We start from the raw sequence: 18,178 nt of genomic DNA, 5'->3' as shown, positions 1-18,178 counted from the left end.
TGTGGCCAACTGGATGCGTAGCAACTGCCTACAGCTTAATGCTAAGAAAACCGAGGTCCTGATTTTAGGGAAGCAGGCGGAACTTTGGGGAGACCAGTGGTGGCCTCCCGAATTGGGGGTGTCCCCCATTCCAGCGGCCGAAGTTAAAAATCTGGGGGTCTGGCTGGACTCTAACCTCTCTTTCACCAGTCATACAAAGAAGACAGCAGCTACCTGCTTTGGTATTCTGTGAGGACTAAGACCTGTCCTCAAGTTCTTCGACCCTCCCACGCGGCAACTGGTGGTTCAGGCCTCTATCCTTTCTCGGCTGGACTACGGGAGTGCTCTGCTGCTTGGAGTTAATCAGGCTGAGGCTACTAGGCTTCAGAGGGTGCAGAATGCTGCTGCACGGGCCATTGTGGGCCTTCCGAGACGATGTTCTGTCTCCACTGTTCTGACCTCCCTTCACTGGCTTCCGGTCAGACAGAGAATCAAATTTAAGGCTCTCTGTCTGACATTTAAGATTCTGAAGCTTTCCTCCCCTCCTGCCCTCGCGGGCCTTATCTCTCCGTATGTCCCCACGCGGTCCCTCAGGTCTGAATCTCACCATCTGGCGATTAAGCCTAGGTTCAGACTGAGTAGGATGGGAGGACGCTCTTTTCGTATTCTGGCGGCTGATCTATGGAATTCCCTTCCTGTACACATTTGTGCCCTAAATAGCCTAACTCTTTTCAGACGCGCCATTAAAACCCACCTGTTCGCTTCTGTTAATTGATTCTTTCCCTTTTCAGCTTTGACCTGTTATGTTGTGGTACCTGATCAGGCGCCAGGACGCCCCTTCGCTGGGGCAGCTGTGCGCCGCATAAAAGTTATTACCATAACATAACATAACATAACATAACATAACATATAAAAGCAAATGACTTATGACTCCTTGACCACAAGGGAGATTTCTTCCGTCTTCCAGTCGATATGGAATGTTGAAGGTCCAAGATATATGTTGCAGAGTTTCGTCCAGGGTAATCTAAAGTCCTAGGGGCTGGGGTTCTATACTTATAGTAAGTTTAGGGGTTGGACTAACTCTAAGGTCCCTCCTATGGGTGGACCTGGGTACACCCCTTCCCCTTTGTCCAGTTTCGCGCCAGAGCTGGGGCTGAGAACCCCAGCAACCGGTTTGAACTGGGAAATGCATGGAGCACCTTGTGTGTCCCAGCCAGTGTCTGGAAAGCATTCACTGAATGCAGCCCTCACTGCCCCAATACACTAAAACCTGTCTGGGGAGGTGCCAGCACCTCCCTGGACAGGAAACCTATTGTCCAAGCCTCCCCTGCCAGAGTTTCGTCCAGCAGCACGAGGGCAGACTCGTGTCTGTGGCAGCAGCATCCATTTTGTGATGCTGGGGCTCTGTTTAACTTTAACCGGGTTTGGGGGTCGTGGCTAGCCAGCCACGATGGCGGTCGGCTACTGCTAGCGCTCCGGGTCCGACTGGGGGCTAATCTTGAAACGAAGCGGCTGCGGGTGCCCTGCCCACAGTGGAAGATGGCGGATCAACATCGGAACCCTGCAGTGACACGGTGGTCCGTCGAGGTGCAGAAATAGGCCCGGAGTGTGAGCCGGAGGAGGAGCGGGCCTTCTGTCACACGGACGGGAAGACGCCGGGAGCCACAGTAGAGGCGTGCCCGGAGTGACTGGCGAGAGCGAAACCGGAAGTGATCTGCCCGGTGCTCCGTTATGCTAGGAGTGCTGTGGGACTGGACTTGAGCAGGCTGCGAGGTGCCCCCCTGTGAGACCACAAGACCCTGAGGGGTGAGTGACTTGGGGCCCTCGCGCAGCAGCGGCTGGCCCTGAACCCCACCTTCGAGACGTGCCGCGGGACTGGGCCGGCCCGTGATTGCGGAGGTACAGTGCGGATTGAAGCTAGTCACCTGCGAAGGAGCCGGGTCGGGGGACTGAGGAGAGGAACCCTCGACACGCCTGGGCAATTGAAGGGGACAGAGCTGATGCTGTGACGCAGCGAGGAGAGCGTCGTGGGGACAGCGCTGATACTGGAAATAAACACCCCCCCCCCTCTGCTAGATAAGACTCCATTGGAAGGGACGGAACGCCTGGGCTGCGGAGACTCTGACCGCCCGCAGGGGCGAGATTGCCGGTGAGAGGAAGCTGCCCCATTCTCTTCTGGGCTGTGTCTTGAGGGAGCGAACTGTGGTGTGACATCCAATGGGGGTGCGGGACTGCAGGTCTGGGAGATGCTGTGGCAGGCGCTCACTGGCCCCCGACTGGATTCTGAAGTGCTGACAATTCGTGAGCCCCCCGCCATTGTGTATACTGGTCCTGAGGTCTCGGTGTGGAGCCTGAGGGCGAATTGACCGGGGCGAATAGCCACCCGCAGAGGAACTGGTGAGGCCAGAAGAGGCCACAGACCTATTCTGCTGCAGAGGGGGAGCTCGCCCTCTTCATAAGGCTCGCATTCCGCGGAGTACGGCCTCGGCGCACTTGCAGTACATCATGGTACGGAAGGGAGCAAAGGTGATGGAGGGGCCCGGAGGTCAGGAGCCCACGGATACAGCGGGGAGCATGGGAGACGGAGGACCTACGCAGAGCGACTCTGGATCGGATCACGCAGGCGATCAGCAGGAGAGCAAACTGTACCTAATCCTGAAGGAAATTAGGGACTCCAGGTCGGCAATGGAACTCCAGTTGGTGGCCCTAACCACGAACTTATCGCTGTTAAAGGCAGACCATGGCAAATTGGTGGACAAAGTCAAAGACCAGGGACTTGCCCTTTCTAACCTCACGCCGACGGTGGCCGATCATTCCACCTCTATTCCGCAATTGCATCAGCAGGTTGCCTCTCTCATGGACCGCGTGGAGGATGCGGAGGGTCGAAATAGCCGCAATAACATCCGCGTTATAGGCCTTCCGGAACGCTGTGAGGGGGCCCATGCAGAGGATTTCATGGAGCAGTGGTTCCGGAGGGTCTATCGCCACACTTCTGTGTAGAACGAGCGCACAGGATCCCGACCGGTAGGCCCAGACCGGGCCGCCCTGCCCGCCCTCTTATAGTGCGAATACTAAATTATCGATGTTCTGCTGCAGAAAGCCTGTGAGAAGTCCATAATTCAACTCTACCCGGACTATACCAACACGGTCCAGAAGTAACGATCCTCGTATGTGTAAGTAAAGAAGAAACTACAAAGGGCCAAGCTGAAATATGCGCTGCTTTTCCCCGCGCGACTAAAGATCATCCACAGCAGGAAAACACACTTCTTTGAGAGCCCTTCTGATGTCGAGGAATGTATGGAGGTGATTGGCATCGACAGGAGTCAGGACGCTACTCAGGATACAGCTGCCGGTGGTTTGGGAAGAGACTCTGGTCGAGATGGAGAGGATTCCCCAACGGCAGGGAGGAGCATATGGAAACTGGGCCCATCACGGGAACAACAGAAAGAAGATCAGTCGGGTGCCGTAGCGATGGTGGGCACATTCAGAGAGGATCCGAGGAAGATAACGACGGACTCGGACGATAGTACGGCCCACTCGGATTCGGACAACAGTGTGATCCTGTTCCTACTGTCACACCTCGAGCGGCAGATGAGATGTTTGACGACTAAGTGAATACAAGACTCCGTTTGGGTTGGACTGGCTTCCTGCAATACTCGATATCCTTTACTTTGTGCTCACTGATCGTTGTTCTTGTTCACTCACAATACAAATAGATTTCGACAGGTTTGGTACTATGGATTGAACGTTGAGTATAATGTACATACCCGCCTCTTCCTTGCACTGGTAAGATGGAATGTGTAGGGAGGGGACCCGGGGTGAATGCGACCCTATTGGGTCTACTGATTCCTGTGGTAAGGGTATCTGCAGTACGTGTTTAGATGCACAGTTTTTATTAACATAGTGCCCCCAGGACAGTACGCCGTCGAGCCAGCGGTACCCAATGCAAATACACAGATGACCATAGTAGTGCTTGGCCACCCCCCCACTGGCGAACGCACTGGTGCTTGGACTTATTTGTTTACTGTTCTTATGTTTGGCCGGGCAGTGTTGTATTGCTGCGCCTTGTTTGTTCAGTTTTGGGAGGGAAGTTCCGGATATGTAGTCTCCTGGTAGCTAATTATATGGGTTTGCGCTGTGAGCCCACTGACACTCTTATGTTTGGCAATAGAAGATTATGGCTGACGTTGTAGGATCTTCCAGATTCACTACCTGGAATGTGCGGGGGCTTTGGGCAATACAGAAAAGACACAGGATCCACTCCTTCCTGCTTAGACACCACACACAGGTTGCTTTCCTCCAGGAGTCCCACCTTACGGTGTCAGAAGCCCAGAAACTGCGAAAAAAGTGGAAGGGTACTAATTACTCCACAACATATTCGGCTTTCTCCAGGGTGGCGACTATCTGGGTCAGACACGGGACGCCAATTGAGGAGATAGAAAAGAAAGCGGATGAGCAGGGCAGGTTTATCCTAGTGAAAGGTACCTTAGATGGCAAATTAATTGTACTCGCAGTATATACGCCCCGAATTTTGAGCAGGATAAATTTCTACACACAGTTAGTTTGGCACTTTCAGACTGGGTGAATATCCCCTGGGTATTGGGCGGAGACTGAAACATGGTCCTTAGCTTGGATCTGGACAGATCACCCCCCCCCTCCAAATGACTGGAGCTTCACGACTGTCTGAAGTATTTCTAAATTGGGCGGAGGGCTGGGGCTTAATGGATGCATGGCGTGCCTTGAACCCAGATTATAAGGAATACTCGTTTTACTCCCCTGTGCACAACCTCCATTCTCGGATAGATCGATGTATGTGCTCGCGGTCACTGATTTCTGGAATTGGAAGCCCTGAGTACCTAGCCAAAACTTTCTCTGATCACAGACCCCTGTTGCTCAGCCTCCAATGGGGAAGGATGCCTACCCCGGTACCTACTTGGAGACTTAACCCGCTCCTTCTGGAGGATGGCCCCTTCCCGCGCCGCTTTCTGACACGTTGTCCAATTACTTTAGAGAAAACTGAGACACTGCCTCTTCTAATTTAGTAGTATGGGATGCCATGAAAGTTGTGGTACAGGGAGCTGCCATAGGCCAGTTAGTGGGAGCTAGACAGGAAATTCACAGTAGACTCTGTGAGGTGGAGAGCCGCCTTAAGACATTGGAAAGGGAGGCGCGTGTAGATCCTGAGAAGAAGGAGCAACTGCAGAAACGGAATATTGATCATGCGGAAGTACTGGAGACGCTGAGAAACATTAATTATAAAGAATATTTACGCCGTCAGCACGCCAAGGCTGATAGATCAGCTACACTATTGGCCCACCTCGTAGGGGATCAACCGGACCCCCCCCGGTGATAACACGGATACGTGCCGTGTCGGGCGACCTGGTTTGTACACAGTCTGAGATTAACCAAGCGTTCCACGATCACTTGAGAGCGCTGTACGCCCCCTTCGACTGGGAGGACCCGGAACGTGTGTCTGCACTCCTGCAGGATCTCCCGTTCCCGCACCTGTCAGAAGACACGCAGTGGGAATTGGACGGGCCGATTACGCAACATGAAATACGGGTTGCAGTTGGATCCCTTAACCGCAATAAGACTCCCGGTATAGACGGACTCCCGGTGGAGTTCTATGCAACATACCTAGATACCCTGGCGCCTGTCCTGGAAAAGGTGTTCGGGACAGCGTTTGCGGAGGGCCATCTACCGGTGACGACGATGCAAGCTCTGGTTATATCAATACCCAAGCTCGGAAGGGATATCTTGGACATGGATAATTATAGGCCCTTGTCGATGCTCTCTACGGAGTACAGGATTCTGAGTAAGGCCATAGCCCTGCGCTTACAACCACACCTAACTACGCTGGTACATCGGGATCATTGTGGGTTTCTCCCAGGACGGAGCACGTCCCTGAAAACTCGGAGACTGCATGCCCTCATGACAAGCATGCCACGGGAAAATCCCGGGGGGGGGGGCTGTATAGCGTTGGATCTAAAACAGGCGTATGACTCTCTGTCATGGACGTTCATGTTCGAGGTCCTACGGCGCTTTGGCCTCCCTGATTCCCTCCTGAGGTGGATTAGGCTGTTGTACATGGGCCCCTCGGCCAGGGCAGGTACGTGTCGGATAGTTACTCGGTGCACAGGGGCACCCGACAGGGATGTCCCCTATCCCGATGTTATTTGTTCTGGCACTAGAACCGCTGGCTATAGCGCTCCGGGCCCACGAAGCCCAGATGGGTATATCGATCAGGGGTACTCGTAACTTAATATCCATATACGCGGATGACATCTTTTTGTACTTCAGGGACTTAGAAGTGGATCACGCTGCTCTCTATGATATTTTTTGCCGCTTTGAAGAAGTATCGGGCCTGACCATTAACCCAGCAAAATCGGCGGGCTTTTATTTCAAGGAGGCACTACACCCCGCCTCCCTCCGCTTTGGTATGCACGAGATGCCGGTCGCACAGACCACGTTCAAATGTCTGGGGATCCAGGTATATAGATCACTAGACGACCAAATTGATGGTAATATCAAACGTGCCATTACCCGGCTCCGGGGCAGCGTGAGCTTTTGGGTCTCCCTGCCCCTGTCCGTCATGGGCCGCGTCGCAGTCTCTAAGATGGTTATGCTCCCCCGCCTCTTGTACTATTTGGTGAATTTTCCTGTGTCCGTCCCCCAACAAGTGTTTACCACACAACACTATTCGAACTACTCTGATCTGGGGTAATGGTCGGAGACGCATTAGCCTTCGCAAGCTCCAGCTTGGGACTGACTCGGGGGGCCTGGGAGTCCCAGATTTCCGGGGCTATTATTATGCCAGTCAACTTCAGTGGCTCTCACATTGGATAGCCGGTAGGAACCTCCATGAGATTGATTACACACCTGAGCGACTGGTACGGCCTGTTGCTATCACGGAGGCGGCTCCCTCCGGATTGTCACCCACTCCTGCACACGGCCTTATTATGCTGGAGAGGAGCATTATCCTACACCTCTTCGGTAAGGCCATATGCGGCGAACATTCCCTTATTAGGTATCCCGACGCATCAGGGCAGGCTAACACGAGACGTGCTGCCCCCCTGGACGGAGGCGGGGGTAGTGGAGCTGGGTGTCTTTTTTGCTGATGATAACCTGCTAGATCATGAGTCCTTTATACTAATTACAGGCGCTCCCCCTAGGTTGTATTTACTACATGCCACGGTCTCATACTATATTCGAAACACCTGGGCACCACAGCAAACCCAACCTGCGCAACATGAACTGGTCTACTTGCTTTATTATATGGGGGCGGGGAGTCACCTAGTGCGCTGGTTGTATACTGGGGTCAGGGCACACGCAGCGATCCCACTGGATGTGCTTCGGGATACTTGGGCTCAGGACGCAGACATAATACTCAAGGATAAGGCATGGGAGATTATTAGGGAGGGTATCGCGGAATGGGAAATTTAGATTTATACAAACAATGGTACTACATCGGGCGTACCTGACCCCTCAGGGATTACACAGAATGTTCCCGGACTCCCCCCATTGCTGTCCCCGTTGTGGAATAGAGGAGGCTGGGTTCCTGCACATGCTCTGGTTCTGTCCACGTCTGCGAGGGTATTGGACGGAGGTATGCCAGGTACTGAGAAATACAACTAACCAGCCTGTGCCCGAAGAGATACTATACTGCCTGGTAGGGCTCCGTAAAAGGTCCAAGGCGCTCAAGGCTAAACTGAGATTCTTGGATCTAGGCCTTTTGTTAGCAGTCAGGGCTCTGACAATGAGGTGGAAGTCCCCCAGACCACCTGGGACAGCTGTATGGCAGATGAAACTGGTAAAGTGGGGTAGAGCAGAAGGGGCGACGCTGAGAAGGGAGGAGGAGAAAGGTCAGAGGAAGTACCCTATAGCACAGAAGTGGGAGGTTATGATGATGGCCCTGGAAGGGGTGGACCTGGTGCCATCGCAGGATAATCAAGGGTAAGACCTAGACGGAGGGAGTGATAACATGGGAGCCTAGGACACTGCACGCACACCTTGACTTGATTACACAATAGTATTTGTCTTTATAATACCCGCTGGTAGACAGCACACAGAGAATTTCTATTGAGACCAGGAGACGGGAGGGACCAGGGGTGGGATGTTGAGGGTGGGTGGGAGGGGGGAAATGTTTGATTTTGTTGTATTATATGGCGAGACTGCAGAGATACTGTTGATTCCCCCCACTGGTGGAGATTTAAGGGTACATTACTGTCAACCACGACAGCTGCTAGTCTTACAAGTTTGGGGAGAAAATGTAAAACCGGACTGATGGATGCTTACGTTATTTTGTAAATGGTATACAAGGCTTTGATCGGTCTTGAATAAAGAGTTTAAAAAAAAAAAAACTTTAACCGGGTTTCTACATGTCTTCTCCCTCCAGAAAGGTGGAATGCTACCCCCGCCAGCAAAACTGGCAGGGGGGAGGGGGGGTGGGGGGGGGGGGAGGGGTGTAGTGTTCCAAAGTGTTTGACACCTTGCACGACATGTTTTGATAAACCCAAACCAAAGGTAGCATTAACCGCGAGGATTATACTGCACTTAAGAGTATATGGTATGGCTAGATCATAGAACAGCTATAAGGAGATGGTTCCGAAAGCTGCAGAGGGGCTCAGCTCAGCTAGGGCACCCTCTCACACAAAACCAAGCACTCTACCTCCAGGATTGTCGAGGTCTGCCATAGATGTGGCTTATAGAGTAATATGTGTCTATATAGGTATATAGATATAGGTATACTATATCTAAGTAAGGGGTGATTACACCACCTTACCCAGGCTGTAAGAGCAGACCTGTGGTGTCCGTTTGGAAGGCTAACCAGGGGTGGCACAATACATGCTGCAGGCCCTGGCCTTGACCAGTTGAGTCTTCATGTTCTAAGAGTCCATCTGCATTGGCATGGTTACTCCCAGGTCTATGTTCCACTGTATAGTGCATCTCCTATAGGGAAATGGACCCCTTGAGCAGTTTGGGCTTTTCACCCTTCATCTGTTTTAGACACAAGAGGGGCTTATGGTCTGTCTGAACTGTGAAGTTAGTACCAAACAAGTATGGCCTCAGCCTCTTCAGTGCCCAAACCACAGCAAAGGCCTCCCTCTCAATATCTGACTAACGTTTCTCTCTAGGTGTCAGCCTTCTGCTAATAAAAGATACTGGCTGGTCCTGACCTTCTTCATTCAATTGTGATAGCACAGCCCCTACCCTCAGCTCAGAAGCATCTGTTTGAACAATGAATTCTTTGGAGTAGTTAGGACTTTGCAGAATGGGTGCAGTGCACATGGCCTGCTTCAGGTCATCAAATGCCTTTTGACAGCTGACTGTCCACTGAACTTTCTTAGGCATTCTTTTAGAAGTTAAGTCATTCAGGGGTGTCACAATGGAACCATACCCCTTGACAAATCTCCTATAGTACCCAGTCAGGGCCAAGAAAGCTCTGACCTGAGTCTGGGTGGTTGGAGCAACTCAGTCCATTATGGTCTGGATTTTGCTCTGCAATGATTGAACCTGGCCTCCACCTACAAGGTGGCCCAGGTACACAACCTGACTTTGCTCTATCTGGCACTTAGTAGCCTTGATAGTTAGGCCTGCCTTTTGCAGGGCCTCCAAAACATTTTTCAGGTGGATCAGGTGATCTTCCCAGGTGGAGCTAAAGACAGCAATATCATCAAGATACGCTGCACAGTAGTCATCCAGCCCTGAGAGGACTTTGTTCACCAACCGTTGAAATGTGGCAGGTACATTTTTCAGACTAAAGGGCATCACCACAAACTGATAATGCCCACTAGAGGTTGAAAATGCTGTTTCTGGCTTGGCCTCATCAGCTAACCTGATTTGCCAGTAGCCAGCTGATCAAATGTGCTCAGATATTTGGCAGAGGCCAACTTATCTATGAGCTTATCTGCTCTGGGTATTGGATGGGTATCTGTCTTAGTGACAGCATTGAGACCTCTGGAGTCTACACAAAACCTCATCTCTCTCTTATCATCTTGGGTGTGAGGTTTTGGCACGGACTACTGGACTAGCCCAAGGGCTATCTGAAGGTTAAATCGCTCCCAGCTCCAACATGTTCTGGACTTCTGTCCTGATACAGTCCCTGACATGATCAGGTTGCCTGTAAATCTTATTTTTAACAGGCAGACTGTCCCCAGTGTCCACTTCATGAGTGCACCAGGTAGTCTGACTTGGAGTCAGTGAAAACATAGGTCTGTATGCCTTCAGAACTTGTCTGCAGTCACTCTGCTGCTGGTCAGTGAGGCTGCCTGCCAAGGCTACACCATCACTGTCAGGGTTCTGAAAGAGCAGGTCTGGGAGAGGGTCACTCTCTTCCTCCTGCCCTTCATCAGTAGCCATGAGCAAGCCCATGTCTGCCCTGTCAACATATGGTTTCAGTATGTTGACATGAAGCACCCTGTGGGGGGCTCCTTGGAGTTCCAAGATCAACCAAATAGGTGACTTCTCCCTTCTGTTCAACAGTAGTGTGGGGTCCACTCCACTTGTCTTGGAGAGCTGCTAGGACCACAGGCTCCAACACCCACACTTTCTGTCCTGGATGGTAAACAGTCAGCACAACCTTTTGGTCATGCCAGGCATTCTGTTATTCCTGACTAGCCTCAAGGTTTTTGGATGCCTTTTTCATGTACTCAGCCATCCTGGAGCGGAGAACAAGTACATAGTCCACAATGTCTTGTTTGGGAAGTTTAAGAGGTAACTCCTATCCTTCCTTCACCAGACAAAGGGGTCCTCTTACTGGATGCCCAAACAGAAGTTCAAAAGGGCTGTAGCCAACCCCCTTCTGACGAACCTCTCTGTAAACAAACAAAAGGCAGGGTAGCAGGATATCCCATCTCCGCCTGAGCTTTTCTGGGAGACCCTTAATCATACCCTTTAAGGTTTTGTTGAACCTTTCAACTAGACCATTGCACTGTGGGTGATAGGGTGTAGTGAACTTATCGTACACTCCACACTCCTTCCACATTGCAGTCAAGTAACTAGACATAAAGTTTGCACCTCTGTCTGATACAACCTCGTTTGGGAAACCCACTCTTGAGAAACCTCCAGAGAGGGCTCTTGCCATAACAGGTGCTGTAGTGGTCCTAAGTTGGAAAGCTTCTGAGTATCTGGTGGCATGATCCACTACAACCAGAATAAATCTGTGCCCAGGGGCTGTTTGGGGGAACCATTAGTCCAACAATGTCAATCCAAACTCTTTCAAAGGGAACCCCCACCACAGGTAGTGGTATAAGGGGGGCCTTTGTAGTGCCACCTGCCCTGTCACTGGCCTGGCAGGTTACACAGGAGCGACAGAACTCCTTTGTGTCTTCTGACATGTGAGGCCAGTGAAAGTGAGGGACAAGCCTGTCCCAAGTCTTGTTCTGGCCAAGATGTCCTGCTAGGGGGATGTCATGGGCTAGTGTCAAAAGGAAGCCCCTGAGTGCCAAAGGTATGACCAACCTCCTGGAAGCACCAGGCTTGGGGTCTCTACCCTCTGAATACAGGAGCCCTTCATCCCAGTAAACTTTGTGTTCCACTAGCATTCCCTTCAGCCTCAGCAGCAGCTTGCTGTCCGAGCTCTTCTAGGACAGTTCCTTCTTCAGGCTCACAGTCGGATTCCTCAGAAGGCTGATCTTCACTCTGAGGCAGTGTGGAAGGCACAGCCTTAACCCTACTGCTCCTTTTCCTGGTAGGCAACTGGTCCAATATGCCAGAAGCCAGTGCCTGTTCAGTGTTGCAATTTTTTTACCTGTGACCTAGTCACAGCAAGAACATGTGCTGAGATGCTTAACATTTCTATATGTGTCCTAAACTCCACTTCTGTCCAGGCTGAAGTGTCTAGGTCATTGCCAAGCAAACATTCTACCTGGTGGTCTGAACTAACAACAACCTTCTTAAGGCCAGTTACCCCTCCCCAGGAGAAATTAACAACTGCCATATTATGTGTGGTAGTGGCATTGCTAGCATTGGTCACTTGCTAGGTTTCACCAGGTATGATCTGTCCAGGGTCCACAAAGTCAGGTATCACCATTGTGACACTGGCACCTGTGTCCCTGTAGGCCTGAGCCTCTTTCTAATTGACTAAAGGAGTTTGTCTGTACTTGCTCAGATTACTGGGACTCACAGAGGAGGACATTTCCATTCCTCCATCACATATCAAAACATCTTGAGCTGGTGTTCTGACTAGGCCAGAACCCATCTCCGTTCCCAGGGTTAACCCTACTATACCCTTCTGTTGAGAACCATCACTTGGAGCTGAACTACGGGGAACAGTTGCCTTAGGGGCAATGGTGGTTGGAGTTGTCTCCTTTTTGGTGCAATCACTGGTCCGGTGAGAATTAACTTTACAAATCTGGCACCATGGTTTCTTTGGACCTTCTTTCTTTTTGGACTGTTGGGGACCCCCAGCATTAGAAGCTTTTTGGGGACCTTGAGAAGACTTCTGGTCTTTTGCTTTCTCCCCACCCTTTTGGTCTTGCTTCTTCTGGTCACCACCTTGGTTCTGTACCTTCTGCTTCACCCTGATTCTGACCCATTTGTCTGCCCTCTTACCCAATTCTTGTGGAGAGGTCAAATCAGAGTCAACCAGGTGTTGATGCAATAACTGGTTCTAGCAATTATTAAGAATCTGTTCTCTCATTATAAGGTTATACAATCCTGTATAGTCATTTACTTTACTGCCCAGCCTTCCAGAGCCATAGTAGCACAATCTACAAAGTCAGTTCAGTCCTGAGTCTGTGTCTTTTGGGTATCTCTGAACAGCAACCTATACTGTTTAGTGGTTAGGCCAACTCATCTATTAGAGCACTCTTAAGGACATTGTAATTGTCAGCATCCTCTTCTAACAGTGAGGAGCTTATCTCTACCCTTGTCTGCAAAGGAGAGCCACAAAATTGCTGCCCACTGTTTAGGAGGTACCTGCTGTACTTTGCAAGCCCTATCCAGAGCAGTTATCCATTTGTGGATGTCATCCCCACTCTGATAAGGATGGACAATTTTGCTTAGGTTTTTATGGTCATAAGACCTATCCCTACCACTAGGGATTCTGCTGCCACCATGGGGCTCTAGTCCTGCTAATTTTCTCTCTCTCTCTCTCTCTCTCTCGAGCTAGGGTCTCTTTCTCAAGGGCAACTTCTTGCCTCTTGATCCTAAGCTTGACTTCTCTCATTCTAGCTTCATGCTCTCTTCTCTTAGGGGACGTTCTCCTCCTGTGAGATGAGGCAGAGGACCCGATTGATGAATTAGAATGGTGAGATTATCCTGAGAGAGATCTCTGTCTTCTAGGTACACCAGTAGGCCTACTTGAGGGGATGAAGGAAGGCCCACTATGGCCATCTCCACCTCCAGGTAGCCCTATGTCTTCCAGGTTGAGTTAATCAACCTCTTCCTGGTATGCACCCCTCATCATCCTCAGAGTCCTGGTGGGGTGCCCCACTAGGATCTTCCTCAGATGAGGGGTGACCCCCTCCCTACTACCTAATGTTTCTGGAGCTGATGCTTTTGCTAAGTCATCTTTCACCAGGATATCTATGAGGTGTTGGGTGGTTGGACTTGGTCCTTTCTTTACTTTTCTTATGGCACCCAATCCTCTCAATTTTTGGAAAGTGAGTTAGATGTCTGCTCCTTGCTGACATCTGGCAGAGAGGCACTAGTTCCTGCCCTTAAAGCCGTGACTAGTGAGGTGTGCTGTTTGCACCTGCCTACACTACTTGTTTCCTACTAGAACATCTCTAGAAGTTGTAGTCAGGGTGTGCTAAGCCCTTACCAGTTACAACTGCTAAGTTCAGTAGAACTTCTGTATTATAAGTCTTGATTTATATGTACCTACAGGTACCTTGATGTGATTTTTCAAATGATATTCTCAAGATTATTTGGTAAAACAATTTCAAGCTCTTATCCCATCCGCTGCACACCAATGTGAGAAGTTGGCCTGGTATATGATGTCCACTATTCTAGTGGGCACCTCGCACCAGTCCAATCGACCCTTATTGATGGTAGGTTATAAATTTATAGAAAGCTATCCTAGTCAGGCTAAGACTTGGGTAGCTTTCTATAAGGGTGACTTTATAACCTACCATCAATAAGGGTCGATTGGACTGGTGCAAGGTGCCCAGTAGAATAGTGGACATCATATACCAGGCCAACTTCTCACATTTGTGGCATCGGTGGGATTTCAGATGAAAAGGTGAAGCTTGTCTCTTCAGCCATGGCGACCAGGAGGCGTCGACGACGACCAGGAGCTGGATTCGAACTGTCCCACGTAGGATCTAGTTGAGTGCGTTGTCGGTATCCGGATTGGACCCACCAAGCCTTGGCAAACGCAAGCAACACAGGATGTCGAGATTGGCTTCAGTGCAGACCAGCAAGGTCTGAGGAACTTCTCCCTTGCAGGGAAGTTGGAGCAAGCCTGGAGCAACCAGGAAAGCACAGTAAATCAAGGATTGGTCTTCTTGGGGGCTCACTAGTTAACGGACTAGGAACCGCGAAGATGCGTCGAGCTGAAATGCACAAAGCGGGCCCACGGGACACTCGTGGAGTGTGGGCCTCTGAGCTTCGGTGCAAAAGGTGCTCGCAGCTTCAAGCACCCCAATGCACAACTTCAGGATACCTCAGGAGGTCGATGCAGGTAGCAAAATGCAGGATGTCCAGGAGTTCCGCCCACGTCTCTCGTGCCCGCCACAGGTCTCAGCTTTGCTGGGAACGCAGATCAGCGTCAAAGATATCTAGAAGTCTGTGTCCTGTGTCTCAGATTCTTTGGGATCCCGCGGGAGCCTCAAAATGCAGACCGACGAAGATGCTGTTGGTGCCTGTTTGAACAGGGTGGTTATAAAGTCAACCTTATAGAAAGCTATCCTAGTCAGGCTAAGACTTGGATAGCTTTCTATAAGACTGACTGTATAACCTACCATCAATACGGGTCGATTGGACTGGTGCACGGTGCCCACTAGAATAGTGGAAATCATATACCAGGCCAACTTCTCCCATTGGTGGCAGTGGTGGGATTTCAGGTGAAAAGGTGAAGCTAGTCTCTTCAGCCATGGGGACCAGGAGGCGTCGACGACTATATGGAATGTCAAAGGTCCAAGATATATGTTGCAGAGTTCCGTCCACGGTAATCTAAAGTCCTAGAGACTGGGGTTCTATACTTATAGAAAGTTTAGAGGTTGGACTAACTCTAAGGTCCCTCCTTTGGGTGGACCTGGGGAGGGGGTGGGTACACCCCTTCCCGTTTGTCCAGTTTCGCACCAGAGCTGGGGCTGAGTGCCCCAGCAACCGGTTTGAACTGGGAAATGCATGGAGCACCTTGTGTGCCCCAGGCAGTGTCTGGAAAGCATTCACTGAATGCAGCCCTCCCTGCCCCAATACCCTAAAGCCTGTCTGAGGAGGTGCCAGCACCTCCCTGGACACGAAACCTATTGTCCAAGCCTCCCCTGCCAGAGTTTCGTCCAGCAGCAGAAGGCAGACTCGTGTCTGTGGAGCAGCATCCATTTTGTGATGCTGGGGCTCTGTTTAACCTTAATCGAGTTTAACAGTAGCTACATGTCTTCTCCCTCTAGAAGGGTGGAATGCTACCCCCGCCACCAGAACTGGCGGGGGCGGGGGGTAGTATTCCAAAGTGTTTGACACCTTACACAACATGTTTTGATAAAGCCAAACCAAAGTTAGCATTAACCGCGAGGATTATAATGCACTTAAGAGTTAATGGTATGGCTATATCATAGAACAGCTATAAGGAGATGGTTCTCAAAGCTGCAGAGGGGCTCGGCTTATGCTAGGGCACCCTCTCACACAAAACCAAGCACTCTTCCTCCAGGAATGTCGAGGTTATTGTTATTGTTATTGTTATGTTGGATTTATAACGCGCTAATCACCTACAGGTCTCTAGGCGCTGCCTTAGGAGTGGCTTATAGGTTAATATGTGTCTATATAGGTATATAGGTATAGGTATACTATTTCTAAGTAAGGGGTAATTACACCACCTTACCCAGGCTGTAAGAGCAGACCTTTGGTGTCAGTTTGGAAGGCTAACCAGGGGTGGCACAATACATGCTGCAACCCCTGGAAGGCCTAGGGTGCACCAATGCCCCGGGGTACCTAGGGTACACTACACAGGGGCTCACAAGATTGACCCAGCAACCAATTTGGTATGTACCTAAATTACATGGTATCAGTTTAGAGAGAGAACAGCTAGGCTGTGGGCCTGATTAGCAGGACCACAGCCCTACTAAAGTCGAAAAACCAGAGAATCACAGCAAAACGTGGTGGTAACCATAGGAAGCAGATCCTACTCTCCTACACTACCCAACGCCCACTGCGCACACCCACAACTACTAACGATAAACACACAAATCCCCCCATGGCCCAATGGCACAGCTGGAACACAACCACCTTCAGGAACCGGCCGCTGAGACCCAAAAGAACAAGCGTTGCAATGTCCATGAAAGAGGCGAGTGATCTCGCCAAATCCTATGAAGCAACTCCAGCCGTCATCCCCAGCTCCGAGATCAAGGTTATCACAGGAATTGGAAGAGACCCCATTGTCCAAGAATGTCGAGGCCTCCAGCCTCCCTCACTACCGATCTGCAGCCTTCACCACGGTAGACCACAAACTGCTCAACAATGTACTCCGAGAAAGGGTTGGAACAGAAGAGGTGGTCCTACAATGGTTTACCTCCTTTCTGTATCTCACAAAGAATAAAAATCGAAACTTCACGTCTGACCTACGCCCCATAAGCAGAGGCGTCCCACAAGGATTAGTTCTCTCACTGTTCAACATCTACATGGAGCCCCTAACCACCATACTCAAAAAAGCTAACATCCCCTTCCATCTCTATGCAGATGACACCCAGATATATCTAGAAACTTCCTCCGTTGGTGACATTTAAAGACTTCATGACACTCTAAGTGAAGTCCAACACTGGCTATTCCACAACCACCTGAAATTCAACCAAGATAAAAACGGAAATCCTTCTCATATCCAACTAAGAGCAGACCCCCCAAATCACAGAATGCCAAAAACCATTGATGCTCTCAACTGCAATCTCATCCCAGCAGACTCTGTAAAATCACTGGGAATCACTCTGGATGCTAACCTAGACATGGTTAAACATATCAAGACCACCGCAAAGAGTGCCTTCTTCAACCTAAGACTACTGAACAAAATAAAGCCCTTCATCCCTTCCAATGACCTTAAACAGGCCACACAATCCCTGGTTCTGTCCAGATTGGATTACGGGAACGCTACCCTCACAGGTACAGCAACATCTCTCCTAACTCCCCTCAGATCAACTCTTAATGCAGCAGCCAGAATGGTCACTGGAGTGAAGAAATACAAACACATCTCCCCAGCTCTCAGAGAGTTAAAATGACTCCCAATCGAAATGCGTGTCAGGTTCAGAACTTCTTGTCTCACAAACAAAGCTCTGCACACGGGCCAACCTGCCTGCATGGCCTCCAAACTCAACAAAGTGGGGCTGACCAGGAATCTCAGGAGCACTAACAGTCTACTTCTTATTCCTCCGAAAACCCGCAAACTAAAAACTCTATTGCACTCCTTCTCTGGAAATGCGCCCAAAATTTGCAATGCCATCCCAGTCCATATCGGGACTAACCCATCCTTCGTAAAATTCCAAAGCCAACTCAAAGACCTCTTCCTCAATCGAACTCTTCCGAAAGGATAGCTGATGCATAACGCAGAATCTTGCACATTGGAGAGTACAGTTACTGTGATAAGAATGACTTTTACAGCACCTACCTCTTGATTCCCTCCTCTGCCCCCCCTCCCTAAACAGGACTTGTTGCGAATCAATGTGTTTACTACTGCTATACTTTGTATTAAATTGCACATGAAAAATGTTGTAAAGCTCTCCAATACCCTCGGGTCTGGCCAGCACTATAGAAAACTCTTTAAATATATATATATTTTTTTAATGCTTAGAAAGACAGTTGTGGTAACCATAAGTCTGATTCCCATTTCTCACAGGCAGAAGGTTGTCACAGTGCAAGATCACCCAGTTGCCAGTAGGTAGTTAAACGGAGAGCATTCCAGTATCTCGAAAGGGAATCACATTTATCTCTTGGAAAGGCAACCCTTAGCCAAGCATAGTCCCTCAACAGGAAGGATCCAGCTTCCTATGTCCACTGTGGCCTCAACAGAGATAAATAAACCCCCATGAAGAAGTCCCTGGCAATCTGGAGA

At 50.1% G+C, this 18,178-nt stretch overlaps 1 protein-coding gene across 2 annotated transcripts in view; it reads left to right on the top strand.

The window, feature by feature from the left end:
* AGGF1 (angiogenic factor with G-patch and FHA domains 1) overlaps nt 1–18,178 on the top strand; it is a 478,374-nt gene that overhangs the window by 326,500 nt on the left and 133,696 nt on the right. The window lies entirely within an intron of this gene.

The sequence above is a fragment of the Lissotriton vulgaris genome, unplaced genomic scaffold (genome assembly GCF_964263255.1).
Source record: "Lissotriton vulgaris unplaced genomic scaffold, aLisVul1.2 SCAFFOLD_291, whole genome shotgun sequence".
NCBI lineage: Eukaryota > Metazoa > Chordata > Amphibia > Caudata > Salamandridae > Lissotriton > Lissotriton vulgaris.
The sequence above is the reverse complement of the archived record's forward strand: the minus strand, read 5'-3'. Positions and strand labels throughout refer to the sequence as shown.